Source organism: Lithobates pipiens, unplaced genomic scaffold (genome assembly GCF_037356315.1).
Source record: "Lithobates pipiens isolate NorthernLeopardFrog02 unplaced genomic scaffold, aLitPip1_a1.2 Scaffold_28, whole genome shotgun sequence".
Taxonomy (NCBI): domain Eukaryota; kingdom Metazoa; phylum Chordata; class Amphibia; order Anura; family Ranidae; genus Lithobates; species Lithobates pipiens.
In genome coordinates this window covers 122364389-122381688 of record NW_027507789.1, presented here as the reverse complement: position 1 = coordinate 122381688, position 17300 = coordinate 122364389, and the positions used below count along the sequence as shown (strand labels likewise).

The following is a 17300-nucleotide window of genomic DNA, read 5'->3' as shown; positions in this document are numbered from 1 at the left end:
GTTAAAAACTGTTTTTTTTTTTTGCTAGAAAATTACTTAATACCCCCAAACATTATACAGGTTTTATTTCTAACACCCTAGAGAATAAAATGGCAGTCGTTGCAATACTTTCTGTCACACCGTATTTGTGCAGCGGTCTTACAAGTGCACTTTTTTTGGAAAAAATGCACTTTTTTGAATAAAAAATAAGACAACAGTAAAGTTAGCCCAATTTTTTTTTATATTGTGAAAGATAATGTTACAGTGAGCAAATTGTCACAAGTCACGCTTCAAAATTGGGACAAACTTTTGCCCTTAAAAATATCCATAGGCAACATCTAAAAAATGCTAAAGAAAATATGTGGCGCTACCATCCCTACTCTATTTAAGCAATAAATAGAAAAATAAATGGAGAAAATTCCAATAGTGCAAATACAGTACATTTATCTTGTATTATATTTAATATATTTGTTTGCACTGTTTGGATATATTGCACAAAATACCTTGCAAGTGAGGTTAACATTTTTTGCACTTTTTTCTGCACTTTTTTGGCAGCATTTGCAGTATTGGAATTTTCTCCATTTATTTTTCTATTTATTGCTTAAATAGAGTAGGGTTGGTAGCGCCACATATTTTCTTATTTTTATTTTATGTGTACTGGTGTAGAGATCACTATTCATGTTGGCAGCTTCCTATTATTAGATAGTTAGTAGGATCACTGGTTGGGTGGAGCGCATTAGCACTTTTTTTCTTTATCTAAAAAATGCTACGGGTTGCATGTTTTAAGTTACAGAGGAAGTCTAGGGCTAGAATTATTGATCTTGCTCTACCGATCATGGCAATACCTCACGTGTGGTTCGAACACATTTTCATATGCGGGCACTAGTCACGTATGCCTTGACTTCTGCACGCGAGCTCGTCGGGACGCGGTGCTTTTAAAAAAAAAATAAAAAAATTTTATATTTATTTTACCTTTTTTTTTTACACTTTTAAAGAAAAAATTGTGTCACTTTTATTCCTATTACAAGGAATGTAAACATCAAATAAAAAAGCATGACAGGACCTCTTAAATATGAGATCTGGGGTCAAAAAGACCTCAGATCTCATATTTACATTAAAATAAAAAAAAATTGTCATTTAAAAAAAAATGTCCCTTTAAGAGCTATGGTCAGAAGTGACATTTTGACGTAGTTTCCGCCCTTCAGTGATATGGAGACAGGTGGGGCCATCTTCCCCTCACTCGTCTTCGTAACCAGGCTGGGGACCAGACACGATCGCTAAGGACCCTCTCCCACCGCCGATAAAAGTGATATTGCGGCGATTCCACCACAGAGACCACTTTTCTCTTAAACCGGAGCACCCGCTGAAAAGGAGGATACTGGGGTTATGGTAGCTAGCTGCTGCCATAACAGCGATATCCTCCTTCAAAGTACCGACGTATAATGATGGTGGGCGGTCCGGAAGTGGTTAAGTGTGAGGTCATACACCCTGAGGTGAGCATATTCACAAAGGGGGAGGGGGGAGCACAAGTGTGTTGTTACCTGAACATGTTTGGAACACCACTGCAAGTTTTAGGATCACGTTTTCATGGACTATATGATTGTGCAAATTTTTGATTCATCTTCAGTAATGTTGTTCACCAGCACTATAGCACTTTATTTATTACTATAAGATTTGGAGCATGTTCTATGGAGCAACTTTGATTCATATATCTTGAAAATTATCATTACTATATTATTATTATTTTTGTAGTATTGTTTGTTTTCGATTACCCTCATTTATGTGGGTTTTATCAATGAGCTCTAGTTTAGCGTGGCATAAATGTACCTTAATGGTAGTCAATCAGGGTTCAGATTTATGTTAAAGAATAACCACTTTACTAACGGGGAAAAAAAAAAAAAAAAAAAAAGAAGAAACCTCTGCTTATGCTTTGTGTACTTATATTATACAAATAGTTTGCCACACTCTTTCCAGTGTGAATAAAGCTACAACGTTATAAGGAGGCTTCAATGGGATGAAGGACCCTCTGTACTGTACTAGATATAGCGGTTCCAAGCAGAGGCAAACCACAATGTTAAAAGGACTCACACAAAAATCTTGAACACATTAGATATCAGCATGTTCTAATCCCATAATTGGATGTACAAGAAGGGGAGAAAAGAATGCTATTCATTAGGGCTTTTTAACTGATTAAAATTTTCCTGTTCAATTAATAATTTTTTTTTAAAATCAATTAATCAAATAATTTTGATTAATTATAACGCACATACAGATCCAACAACTTTTAGCTGATCTCCTTGCATTGCAACTCTGCATTAATCAGTGGTAAATGTGGTATACACTATATACAATCACCCGCCACTAGTTAGTTTCCACAATCCATGATTTAACTTCACAGTTCACACAAATACATTTTAAATTGAAACTGTAGCACTGACGTAAGTCATTGTTTTTTATTAAACTTTAAGAAAAACGTAGAAAGGTAGTTTCATTTTGATTATAAAACTTATCTAGTATATTAACTGTCAGTCACTTTATAGTAGGTATCACTTTAGCCAGTCACGCAGACATACCAGAGTGTTAACATTTTGCTGTTTTTTTACAACAATGTTAAAAACGTAGATTATCAAATTTGCCTACACTTAGCTCACTGAATGATCCCAGTTAACCAGATCCATATTTACCATCACTGTCCAGTGAAGTCACAGACATCGACGTCACCGGACTCCTCCCCCTTCCCTTCGTTAGCAGACGAGGGCTCTTGGGGGAGGGGGGAGTCGTCCGATGACATCGATGTCTGTGATGTCACAGGATCTCCAACAGAACTCCCTGAAGACCTGTAATCCGGCAGAGAGGTGAGTATCGATCAAAAGAATTTTGATCGATCAAAAAAATGTAAGATTAATCGAGGAATTAATCTTCAATTTTCCCAGCCCTTCTATTCATCTTTCCTTTGCTCGGGCTCAAATCAGATTTTTTGTTCACATCTGTCACAGTGTACATCACCCTGGTAATTATAATCACACGCCCTTGGCTACCTAAGCATACCTTATCCTTCCGTTTTCAAGCATAACTATGATGGGTGGTCTTTCTTAAGAATAAAAGAAAAAAATGTGCAGAGGGGGTTAGCAATCAACGCTGATAATAGGGGGTGTAGAAATATGCATCAGGGATGTCCTGGATTCTAAGTACCCTGTGTGGTACAGCAGACATACATAAATTTGTATGTAATTTAAACATAGATGCAGTGGCTGCATACAATAGAACAACCTTTCCTGCATATGTAGCAGATTAAAGTGTTTGAACAAACCATGTACCACCAACAAGGGATCTTACGATGATCAGCTTTTTATGTATTCATATAAAACCTTTATTCTAAAAAGAAAAAGAACTTGCGGTAACTGCTTGTGCAGTGTAAACTGGAGGCTAAAATGTGTTAGTGTATCTAAATCTGCTAGTACATCTAACACTCCCCTCCCACCAGGCTGACAATGCTGCTGTCTAAAGGTGTCTGTTGCTCCTTCATCCAGAGTGGGGGCACTCAAATACAGGAGGTGTGCTCCTGGCCAGATCACCAGGTGAAAACAAAGGGGAAAAAAAAACTAAAAAAGAAAAATGAAAGAAAACGAATGCAGCCACCAGATCTAATGACTGATAAGGGGAAATATATAAAATTTTTGGTTTTGTGTGTAACTGCTTCCCGACTGCCTCACGCAGAGATACTGTGGTAGATTAACGTACCTGTACGTTGCCCTTTAAGAGGCGGCCAGCTGGGAGCTCTTACTGCGGGTCCAGCGGACCCGATGTCCGCGGGGATACCCGTGACCGTCTCACGTGGAGGAAGAATGGGGAGATGCTAATGTAAACAAGCATTTCCCTGTTATGCTTAGTGACAGTGTCACTGATCAGATCTCCCTGTAATCGGGAGCGCTGATCAGTGACATGTCACACACAGCCCCCCGACAGTCAGAATAACTCCCTAGGACACACTTAACCCCTACAGCATTGCCTAGCGGTTAACCCCTTCGCTGCCAGTGCCCTTTTTACAGTAATCAATGCAATTTTTTAGCATTGATCGCTGTATTAATGCCAATGGTCCCAAAAATGTGTCAAAATTGTCTGATGTGCCGCCATAATGTCGCAGTCATGATAAAAATCGCTGATCACCGACATTAATAGCATAAAAAAAAATTATCAATAAAAATGGCATAAAACTAACCTCTATTTTGCAGATGCTATATCTTTTGCGCAAACCAATCAAACGTTTGTTGCGATTTTTTTTTTACCAAAAATATGTAGAAGAATACGTATCGATCTAAACTGAGGAAAAAAAAATGTTTAAAATATTTTTTTACGGATATTATAACAAAAAGTAAAAAATCATGCGTTTTTTAAAAAATTGTTGCCATTTTTTTGGTTTATAGCGCAAAAAATAAAAACTGCAGGGGTGATCAAATACCACCAAAAGAAAGCTCTGTTTGTGGGAAAAAACGGACGTCAATTCTGTTTGGGAGCCACGTCACACGACCGCGTAATTGTCAGTTAAAACAACGCAGTGCCGTATCACTGCGTCACCTGTTCAGGAAGGGGGTAAATTCTTCTGGGGCTGAAGTAGTTAATACCACTTTAAGCTCGAAATCCCATTTAAATGGAATATACAGTGTATACTGTACTTGGAGTACACGTTGAGTAATTATAGCAATTACGTTAAAATGATTGTTGAAATAATAATTTCATATATAAACCAAAGATTGCAATCACATTTAGATACATACCCTAAATATTCTACATATAAATACCACGGATTTCAGTGTCGATTCCGAGCATACAAAAAAAAATAAAAAAAATAAAAATAAAATCAATCTTGCAAAATTCTGCTTTGAATAGAAAAGGGTTAACCTCAGACTGCAAGGCGGTTGTTGTTGCCAGAGGATGAAAGATGTCAGGATTCTTATTGCGCAATGTATCTATTTAGAAGGCGAGCAGAAGGTGGGTGGAGGGGGCATTGGATCCACGGATACGCAGAGCGGATTGCAGCAGCAACACGATGAATGGGATTCTCTGGTCCCAAACTAAGTCCACATTCCAAGTGAATTGAAAACAAAACTTCCTTTAGAGGGTACATTGTTTTTCCCAGCTGCCAGGATCCCATGGGAGGTAAAAAATTCCCTAAAGCAAAAATCCCATCTGGAGTGCCTCCAAGAAGTCCTGTCACTAAACTAAAGCAATGTCAAATGCTGCTATTGTTAAACATAAGAGTACACATTAGAAACAACGATGAATATCCAGGAGTATACTGCTAAACAGGTTCTACTGAACGGCAGCCCAGCAAGTCAGCTAGGGACAAATGCAAAGAGCCATGGCTGGCAGCTCACAGGAATAGGGCCCTGACTTTTCCTTCATGCCAGGCAACGACTATGACTATTCAAATATAGCTCAAGGTAAAAGGTAAAGCCTTTTTTTATTTTTTATTTTTTTTAGTTGAGTGGGAAAGGTTTAGCTCTTTTTGTCAAGTTTTTCCTGCCGCCTGTCACCTGTTTTGGGGACATATATGGAAAAGTGCAGCGCTAATTGTATATATAAGTGAAATTGGTAAATATCTGCATTTACACAAGTAATAAAACCAATTGTTCAAATCAATTACATTCCTCCCACCATATGTGAATACAATGAGTCTCACTGTGTTGATTTTACACCAATCAAAAGTGTCAATGACAATCGTGAGTGTAGACAGCAAATAAAAAGTCCAAAGCATAAAAGTGTGGTCCAAAAAAAAAACTGAACATTAGAATTCAACCACCGGATGGAAAGATAGCCGAAAACACCACCACCATTGACATGAGGAGGCTTACCAGATATCACTGACTTGAAGAGGCATATACCCCCCCAAGTCAAAAAGGTTTGTTAATCCGATGGGTACAGCTGGTCCTGGATCCAAATTGGTTAATCAACATCAACGAGCCAAGACATCAATGGAATGCAGAGGATGTATAACGTAATTTCATGTAGAGGACGGAGGTTTGGTAACCACGTAACATGCGTAATATAATGAAAAACTTGCATAGCATGATACCGTTTGAAAAGTAGTATTTAATAAAAACGTTTAAAAATGAACACTCACATTTAGATGATCATAAGTAAGCACATCATATGTAGGTACAGGTGCATGAGCGATGCTTGTAAGTAGGTCCACCCAACGCGTTTCAACTAACGAGTCATCATCTGGGGTATGGACCCCCCTACATCTGCATCAGCATGTGCATAATAGATGCCTTGTGATAGGAATAGGTAGTGACAGGTACTCTTTATGGAGAGATCTAGGGTCTAAAAGACTCCAAACCCCTCCTGTGCACTTCAAAGTATTCAAAACAACAACATTTTAATTTTTGAATACTTTGGACTTTTTAAAATCTGCGCCTTTGGCGGCTGAGTAAACTGGAAGTGATGATGTGACCAGTTCTGGGTTACATCAGAGACCCGATTGATGCCATTTTCCGGCTTTGTTTCAGGACTCTGGCCTGCCAGCGGACGTGCCATCCACTCACTTGGGGAGACCCAGACATCCCCTCCCGTTGTTTGTGATAATGGCCAAGCGGCTGCTTTATCCTGCTGAAAGTGGCCATTATCATCAGGGAATACCTCTTCCATGAACCAGTGTATTTGGTAAGCAACAATGTTTAGGTAGGTGGTAGTGGTACATGTCGAAATAACATCCACATGAATGACAGGACCCAAGTTTCCCAGCAGAACATTGCCCAAAGTGTCCCACTGCCTCTCATGGCTTGCCTTTTTCCTATACTGAATTCTGGTGCCATAGTCACCCTTAGTTAACTGCTTCCCGACCAGCGCACACCACATTCTCCAGGACCGTGGGTCCCGCACATACCATGTCCGCTGGGTGCCCGCGATCTTGTCACGGAGAGGTAAAATGGGGAGATGTAAACAAAGCATTTCCCCGTTGTGCCTAGTGACAGGAAAGAGATCACTGCTCTCTGTCATCGAAAGCAGTGATCTCTGTCATGTGCGTTGTAGCCCCCCCCCCCACAGTTAGAATCACTCCCTAGTACACATAACCCCTTCATCGCCCCCTAGTGGGTAACCCCTTCACTACCAGTGTCATTTACACAGTAATTAGTGCATAGCACTGATCGCCTTCTAAATTACAATGATCCCAAAATAGTGCCAAAAATGTCTGATGTGTCCGCCATAATGTCGCAGTCACGATAAAAATCGCAGATCGCCAGTAAAAAAATTCAAAAACTATCCCCTATTTTGTAGACGCTATAACTTTTGCGCAAACCAATCAATATACACTTAGTGTGTTTTTTTACCAAAAATGTGTAGAATACATATCTCATAAAAAATCGTTTTTTTTATATATTTTTGGGGGATATTGATTATAGCAAAAAGAAAAAAATTCGTTTTTTTTTCAAAATAGTCTTTTTTTGTTTATAGCGCCAAAAAATAAACGCAGAGGTGATCAAATACCACCAATAGAAAGCTCTATTTGTGTGAAAAAAAGACATACATTTTGTTTGAGTACAATGTCGCACGACCACGCAATTGTGAGTTAAAGCTACGCAGTGCCGAATGGCAAAAAGTGCTCTGGTCAGGAAGGGGGTAAATCCTTCCCGGGCTGAAGTGGTTAACACACTTCTGAAAAAACCTTACTTAGCGCCCTCATCAACCCTCATTAAAGAGGAGTTCCCCTTAAAAAAAAATGTGTCCGCACAGGAGGGAGGGGGCAGAGCTAAGCCCTTCCTGTGCCGACGTGGAGTGATGTCACCAGCCCAGGCACTGAAGGAGGCAGACTACGAGGGACCCCCTAGCAACAGGCATTTAGAGATGAGTTACAACAATTTTTTTTCCAAATATTTGTTTTTAAGTTTTTTTTTTGATTAATTTTGATGAATTTTTTATTTTTATGTGCACCACCACTTTAATTAATTTCCTCCTTCTCTCAGCTATTTTTCTGCTTTTTTATTCCAATTTTTGTTTATTCTCACCATTGTCACATAAAAAGAGATTGCAGAATTGGAAATTTTGCAATACGATATTGACATAGGAAAGCCTAGATTGTCCCTCAGAAAAACAATCAATGTATTACTCTGTTATCTTAAAGCAATACTAAATAGAGAAATGTTAACTGGCAAAATGAATTCATCTAAATCATATATACAATGCCACTGTATTTAGTTTTTTGTAACAACTTGCCGACCGCCACATGTACATATAAGTCGGCAGAAAAGCATGGCTGGGCAAATGGGCGTACAGGTACGTCCCTTTGAGTTTGCCACTGTGGGCTCATGTGCGTGCTGGCGGCGGCGTGTGTGCAATCCTTCCAGGAGTTCTGTGAGTCAGATCGCAGGTTCCGCGGACTCGATCGCCGCAATCATCTTACGCCGCTGAAGAACGAGGAGATGTTAATGTAAACCCAAAAATGGTCCCAAAAATGTGTCAAAATTGGCCGATGTGTCTGCCATAATGTGGCAGTCACGATAAAAATTGCAGATCGACGCCATTACTAGTAAAAAAAAAAAAAAAAAAATTATTATTAAAAATGCCGTAAAACTATCCCCTATTTTGTAGACATGATAACTTTTGTGCAAACCAATCAATAAACACGTATCGGCCTAAACTGAGGAATATGGGCGATATTTATTATAGCAAAAAGTAAAAAATAATGCTTTTTTTCCCAAAATTGTTGCTCTATTTTTGTTTATAGCGCAAAAAATAAAAACCGCAGAGGTGATCAAATACCACCAAAAGAAAGCTCTATTCGTGGGAAAAAAAGGACGTCAATTTTGTTTGGGAGCCACGTCGCATGACTGCGCAATTGTCAGTTAAAGCAACACAGTGCAGAATCACAAAAAGTGCTCTGGTCTTTGGCCAGCAAAATGGTCCGGGGCTTAAGTGGTTAAAAGAATCCTCTAAGTACCTTATTACTGCAGTGTGGTTACATGATGTATCCATGTTCTTTGGCATCTGCAGGTAAAGATCTTTGGGAGGGACTGCTAATACTCTGCAATGTATGCTCTCTACATCAGCAGAGCACGTCTGCAGTACCCAAGTCTGTATCTGGCCAGCTCTGATTGGTGCTTTGCTGGTCACATGACTAAAAAAAACGGTTTCAGAACAGCAATTCAAATGATAATTAAATTTAAATGACAAATATCAAAAAACATTTGAGCTCCATATATAATGAGGGAAAAAAGTATTCGATCCCTTGCTGATTTTGCATGTTTGCCCACTGAAAAAGAAATGATCAGTCCATAATTTTAATGGTAGGTTTATTTTAACAGCGAGAGACAGAATAACAACAAAAAAATCCAGACAATCGCATTTCAAAAAAAAGTTATGTTATATAAGTTGATTTGCATTTTAACCACTTCAGCCCCAGAAGGATTTACCCACTTCCTGACAAGGCCATTTTTTGCAATACGGCACTGCATCGCTTTAACTGACAATTTCGCAGCCATTCGACGTTGTACCCAAATGCAATTTTTTGCGCTATAAACAAAAAATTGCTATAATAAATATCTACAATTTTTTTTTCTTCATCAGTTTAGGCCAGTATGTATTCTACATTTATTTTTTTTTAACCAAAAAAAATAAAAATCGCAAAAAGTGTATATTGACTTGTTTGTGCAAAAGTTATAGCGTCTACAAAATAGAGGATATATTTATTTATGGCATTTAACATTTTTTTTTATTTTTTTTTTAACTAGTAATGGCAGTGAGCATCGATTTTTAGCAGGACTGCGACATTGCGGTGGACAGATTAGACACTTTTTTGGGACAATTGACATTTATACAGTGATCAGAGCTAAAAATCTTCACTGATTACTTTATAAATGTCACTGGAAGGAAAGGGGTTAACACTAGGGGGTGATCAAGGGGTTAAGTGTTCCCTAAGGACGCACTGCGGTGGGAATGGACTGACAACGAATAGAGAGAGATCGCGGTCCCCGATTCCTAGGAACACCAGATGTCTCTCTACTTCCCTGATAGAACAGGGATCTGTCGATCGCCAGTGATCGCCGGTAGACATTGCGGGTGCGCACATCGGCTCTGGCATCGTGGGCACCCCCTATAGCTCTTACAAGCAGACAACGTACACCTACAGCGGTTTGCGCAGCCGCAACAACCTGCTGCAGTATAATGACTGCGGCTGGTTGGCAAGTGGTCTTCTGTGAAATCACTTCTCAGATCTGCCCCAATTCCTGCACCTTCTCACCTCAGACGAGCCCCAATTCCTGCACCTTCTCACCTCAGATGAGCCCCAATTCCTGCACCTTCTCACCTCAGACGAGCCCCAATTCCTGCACCTTCTCACCTCAGACGAGCCCCAATTCCTGCACCTTCTCACCTCAGATCACCCCAATTCCTGCACCTTGACACCTCAGATCACCCCAATTTCTGTACCTTCACACCTCAGATCACCCCCAATTCCTTCACACCTCATATCAGCCCCAATGCCTGCAACTTCACACCTCATATCAGCCCCAATGCCCGCACCTTCACACCTCAGATCTGCCCAAATTCCTGCACCTTCTCACCTCAGACGAGCCCCAATTGCTGCACCTTCTCACCTCAGACAAGCCCCAATTGCTGCACCTTCTCACCTCAGACAAGCCCCAATTGCTGCACCTTCTCACCTCAGACAAGCCCCAATTGCTGCACCTTCTCACCTCAGACGAGCCCCAATTGCTGCACCTTCTCACCTCAGACGAGCCCCAATTGCTGCACTTTCTCACATCAGACGAGCCCCAATTCCTGCACCTTCTCACCTCAGACGAGCCCCAATTCCTGCACCTTGACACCTCAGATCACCCCAATTTCTGCACCTTTACACCTCAAATCAGCCCCAATTCCCTCACACCTCAGATCAGCCCCAATGCCTGCAACTTCACACCTCATATCAGCCCCAATGCCTGCACCTTCACACCTCAGATCAGCCCCAATTCCCTCACACCTCAGATCAGCCCCCATGCCCGCACCTTCACACCTCATATCAGCCCCAATTCCCTCACACCTCAGATCAGCCCCAATGCCCGCACCTTCACACCTCATATCAGCCCCAATTCCCTCACACCTCAGATCAGCCCCAATGCCCGCAACTTCACACCTCATATCAACCTCATATCAGCCCCAATGCCCGCACCTTCACACCTCAGATCACCCCCAATTCCTGCACCTTCACACTTTACATTCCTCCAACTCATGTACCTCCTCATTTCAGATCAGCCCGCCTGTGTGAATGTAGCCTTAAAACAGGGTTTTGGAGCTACTGATTTAGAACAGGGTTTGGAAATGGGTACTTTAGAACCAGAACTTCTAAAGCAGTGTTGCAGCAAAGTTGTAGGTTTCTTTAAAAGTTTTAATGTAGTAGCTAGAAAGCCAGTTACACAATAGTACTCACAAAGCCAGTTGCATAGCAGTACCTACAAGGTCAATTACAAACCAGTCAAAGCCATGGTGTCAAAGATGATTGATGCTAGCTTTCAGTTTGTTCAGACAGCTTCCGCAGCCAATGCTCTTTTTTAACTTTTCAGGTATTAGCAATTACATTTGATACTTTAGTACAGATTTTTATGAGTTTGGTTTCCTAGTGAATGTAAGGCAATCAGCATACTATATCCCACCCCCATAGAGTTTAGCAATAGTAGGACATGAAGGAGGAGGAGGGAGAGGAGTGTAGTTTACCACTGTGTATATTGCTCACATGTGTGACTCTGTAGTTACATTGGCTGCACAGATAGAAGGAGGAGGAAATTAAAGACGAAGTAAACGCCTTGTTTTTCTTCTTACCTGCAAAGTAAAGGCATAATGTGTTAGTATGCATCACATACTAGCACATTATGTGACACTTACCTGCAAACGAAGCCCTTGTCATCCCCGCTGGAGGCCGCATCCATCTTCGCTTGTCTTCCTTCCATGTCTGTGGACTCCAGCTCTGTGACTGGACGAAGATGTGCAACGTCCCTTCCGCACATGCACACAGGAGCCCCTGGTTATGGCACAGGGCTGCAAAGAACAACATGTGTGGTCGTTCCTTCAGAGCGCATGCGTCAATGACGTAATTGGCTCAGAATACAGTAAATATCTCCCAAACGGTGCAAGTTTAGGAGGTGTACAGTACCTATAGGTAAGCCTTATCATAGGCTTACCTATAGGTACAAACAGAGGGAAGTTTACTTCCTCTTTAAGAGCTTAGAAATGAACTGAAACCAGAGCATGCTCAGTAGATGGCAACAGCTGGTCTACGGCTGCAGTGGGGACTTTGAGGCTGTAGAGAAGATGTTAGGGACAGCTGAAGGCATATTTCACTCTACACCAAATACTTTAGCAGCTTTGCGAGGATGCACATTCTGCTATATTCCCATTTTGGGTGAAGCTCCATAGGCTTACAGGAGGGCAAGCACAAAGCAGCCTTTGACAGACCTACCATTAAGATACGTACAATTAAAAAGCTTTGAACAGTGATGCCAACCTTTTCCAATATACGGAATTATCAATCCCAGCAGTTTAACAGAACTGCAAAGCTCTTCACAGACACAAAAAATGGATCACATGCATGTATATCAGCCATTTATTTTGTTGTTTGAATTCTTTATTTTCAACATAATGGCCGGATTTTATACCCATGTGTGAAGGGGAATATTCATCTCTTTCCAAAGACTGATGCAGATGGAAAGGTGTCTTTAAAATAAATTTGTGTATAAGACCCCAAGCATTAGCCACAGCAGCAGATTCAAGGCTGAAACTTCTAATATAACAACTAGCAATCATCTGTATGCTGGACTGGCAAATGCTCTCCCAACATTCAAGGTAATGAGCAGAGGGAGGCATTACAGCAGGGCAAGACAAACCACTACATCTCCTTTTTAAACACATTGCAGGCTACTGATTGACACATTACTAATACACAACTCAGCACATAAACAGTGTAGAGTAGAACTAAAACCAAAGCATTTTTCATATTGGATAGAGTAATGGAGGGTCATAACCTCTGTCAGCTTTTTTTTTTTTTTTTTTGCGATCTATGGAGGCTTCATGTGAGGCAAAAGAATATCCTACTTTTAACACATCGGGATTTCTGCATATACCAATGAATTGTGTGACTATTTCCAATGGTAATGCACATGCTTCATCATGCTTTTTTGCTATTTAGCACTGCTCTAGTTTAACTTGGAATTGTGCGGTCATGCAGCACTGTACCCATATGACATTTATATCATTGTTTTCACACAGAGTCAACTTTTGGTGGTATTTGATCCCAACTGGATTTATTTTTTGTGCTATAAAAGAAAAAATACAGAAAACTTTGAAAAAAAAAAGAAAAACATCCAATAAAACAAAATGTAAAAATCGAATTTAATCATAAATTCAGGCCAAAATGTATGGGACAGCAGGTCACACATTGCTCTTCACCCAAGTTCCCCGTAACTAAACACATACACATACCGTATTTTGGCAAAGAAATGACCGCGGTAAATATAAATATATACAGCAAAACTTTGCCCAGTTTTCAGAACACGGGCTACTGAACCTTTATTTAATCAAAGAAAATACATCCCTCCCAGATTCCGGGGTGACCCAATCACATAAAAAATACCGCAACAAGGGAGGGAGGGAGCTCCTTCTCCTTTAGGTCAGCCGCTGTCAGAGGAAGTAGAGACCCTCAGCAGCCTCTTAACACCTTCCAGAACCTTCCCTGTATTCCGATTGGACCACCTAAAGCTTAATAGAAATAATTTAAAGAGACAGTACACCTATTACCCAACACCCTGACCTTATGCAGCTAAACCTGCAAATGAACCCCTAACCAGGGCTGGGTGACTGCTGTCCCAAGAAAGTGGGCTCTAAAGGTGCGCCCCCTTTTTACATTCTGCTATATGCCTTTGGTAAAAAAAATGGTATACATACATTGGTATTTTTTTCTTTATACTACTAATGGCGGCAATCAGTGACTTCTACAGTAGTGGGACTGTGATAGTGTGGGATGACAATCCTATACTCACAGTTGATCCAGCACAAAAATGTAGGCAGCTTTCATGCAAAACTTGGAGTATTTATTTTAGTTTTACAGTACAGGCAGTGATGGAAATGAACAGACACAAACATGTTTGTAGTCCGCATCAAGAGAGCAGCTTAACCATGGCTCCTCTCCATAGATACAGTAGCAGAGCGATGTAGCCACCCAGGGACAGGAAATGCCTTATTTGTAGATTGTAGGTGAAAATAAAGCAAAGGAAGCTTAAAAAAAACAAATGCAGCCACCTCTCCATGGAATAGCAAGCTGCAATATTTTACACATTTTGACATTTTGACTCCTAAAAACCAAGGGAAGTGAAAAGTAAAAACATTACCAATAAGAGCCAAAAAGGTGGCATATGCACCCATGTCAAAAGGACATGACTTGAGATACTTAGTTGTAGGGCTGAAACAACTAATTGATTAATCGACAACTAATCGATTATGAAATTAATCGATTACTATTTTCATGATCGATTAATTGGCCAGTAACATAATGGGGTTAAAAAAAAAACGAAAATACGCCCTTTATAGTACAAAAATATAATCACTACTGTAAATATTACTTTCACTGTTCTACAGTAAAAAAAATGAATCCCTTCCAGTAGTTATCTGCTTTTTTTTGTACTATAAAGGGCTAATTTTAGCCTTTTTAACCCCATTATGTTAGTAAACGTCTTAGGCCTGGTTCACATCTATATGTTTATTGGTGCTTTTTGCAGAAATGCACTACAGTTCATTTACATGGTTTCCTATGGAACACGTTCATATCTGTGCTTTTTTCAGCCGCTGCATATTTGGAAAGGGTCAGGGGCTTTTAACGCAAAACGGTGCTTTTTTGGTTTAATATACTTCAATGGAGATGCCGCAGAAAAGAATGTAATGCATTTTTGCAGCAATTTGTGTTTTTTAATCTGCCCAAAAAAAATGCAAAAAACACAAATTGCAGTACAATCAAAGCGCAAAAATCAAAACGCACAGCAAAAAGTACTGCAAAAACAGATCAAAAGCAAAAACTGCATAGGTGTGTACCGAGCCTTATGCTGGCCTCACCGATCAATTTTCAGGTGAGAATATTCAGATAAAAAATATTTGTACATTCGCTGAATGAAAGAATTTTGTTTGAAATTTTCACTTCATTTCTGAACAAAAAGCACATACACTGTCTGAAAATTCCTTTGACCGAGAAGTTTTCTATTATTTCCAAATTTTTCTGTCACTGTGGTTGAAAATGAAAGTCAATTTGACCCACTTTTATTTTTTTTTAAGGTTATTAACCGATTAATCAAAACAATAATCGGCCAACTAATCGATTATGAAAATAATCGTTAGTTGCAGCCCTAGTTAGTTGTAGCAGATGCCCCGTTTTTTCTGCAGCCTTGTCAAGCTGGCCACTGCCGAGTACACAGGCTCTCTTCCCAGACACAGTATCCACCTTACTATCCGGACACTGTCAGCATACTGCAGTTACACTTTACCAAGCAGGAAGTTTAAATGCAACTCACCTGCCTGCTGCCATTCCTGAGCAAGCTCTGCACTGGTGGAGCCCCGATCCCGCAGCTGAATCAACTGTAGGAGGCGGTTCTGGCACTTACTGGACTCTTGAGCAAAGCCTTCTCAAATGCAGTACAAATATTTTTTGGAGATTAATTTATTTTCATAGCAAAGAGGGACTTTGCAATTGATTGCAATTCATCTGATCACGCTTAATATTCTGGAGTATATGCAAATTGTCATCATAAAACCGAGGTAGCAGACTTTGCGAAAATATTTGTCATTCTCAAAAATTTTGGACACGGCTGTAGAGGATGGATTCATTAATTCAATCTGAAGGTGATTGTAGCTGTTTCAGTGTACTTACCAAAGCAAAACCGACTACTGTCTATGATACTTTTCCATTTTAAAATTGTGTTGTCTTTGCAAATTTTCCTTAATGTTTTGCTAAAACATCAGTACAGTTTGAACCAAGAAGGAGGTAAGCCCCAAAAGCTTGTCTTTAGGGGTGGAGATCTCCTAAGGGTTATCCTGAAAAATTTAAGTTGTTGTAAACCCTTACATATATCGAGTGAAGTGACTCGCCTCATGTGATACACAGAGATGAAACAAATCCCTCTGCATAAAGTTGTTTATCTGCTGTTTTCTCATTTCTACATCCAAAGTTCAGAAGTTATAAAACTAATCTGGCTGCCATAAAAAGGGGGCGGGGAGCCGAAGTTACACTCTGCAGAGCTCAGTGAGGAGAGCTCTGAGAGCTGATTGGAGAGAAGGGGGAGGGAGAGACACCCCTCCACCCCCCCTTCACAAAGCAACAGAGCTAATCTGCTGGAAATCCCTCCACTGTCGCCATTTTTCTCTTGGTGTCAGGAAAACGTGTCAGAAGTAATTCATGCTGATAACAGAGGAACGAAGCATCAGACAGAAATGACACTTAGTGCTCTTAATTAATAGTACACACTATGGAGGAATATGCTTTTTTTTCATATTTTACGTCTGAGGTTTACAACTGTTAGGGTAATTTTACCATAGCAGTTGAGGATTGGTAACAATAGACATTTGAGCCACATAGCCATAGGGACCAGCAGATGGAACCACAGCACACGACAGGTATCCGGTGTACTTGGAGATGTGCCAAAAGCTTGCTGTGTGCTGCTGTCGGACGAGGCACGAGAAGCGTGTAGGATAGTGAATATTTTCTATGTGCCAAAGCTCTTGAAGAAAGCCAAGATCCGATGCATTGCCCACAGGAGAGAGGATTATTAAAGCTGAACCTTAAAAGAAATAATAAAATGTAGCTAAAAAAAAAAAAAAAAAAGCTGAACTCTGAGATACTTTAAACTTTTCCTCAATACTTCCTTTCTCTAGCCACAATAAAATCAAGCATTTTTTCTTTCTGTAACTTATATTCCATGAAATCAACCTTTTAAAAAGTATGATGTCAGCAGAACTATTTGACACTCCTGATTAAACTAAAAGTCCCATGATGCATTGACACATCTATGGCATGATTATAGGTGTTTACCAAGCAGGCCTGAATGGAACAGAGCAGGAATCTCCCGACCTGTCAATCAACGTATGCAGCTCTAGATGGACAGGACAGACTTGGGGCCTCAGCAGCCTGGGTCCTGCCACTGTAACAAGTTACAATGTAATTATAACACTGCTCATCCTACACAATCAAAAGGGGCACATACATGATTGGCCACTCCACAGAAGGAGAGGGCATAACGATCACTGGTCCTATAAACAAGAAATCAGAGTATGGGCCCTGGAAAGCACAGGATCAG

General features: G+C 40.3%; 1 protein-coding gene across 5 annotated transcripts in view; it reads right to left on the bottom strand.

The window, feature by feature from the left end:
* Window positions 1-17300, bottom strand: part of LOC143935591 (signal transducer and activator of transcription 5B) — a 413177-nt gene that overhangs the window by 125780 nt on the left and 270097 nt on the right. The window lies entirely within an intron of this gene.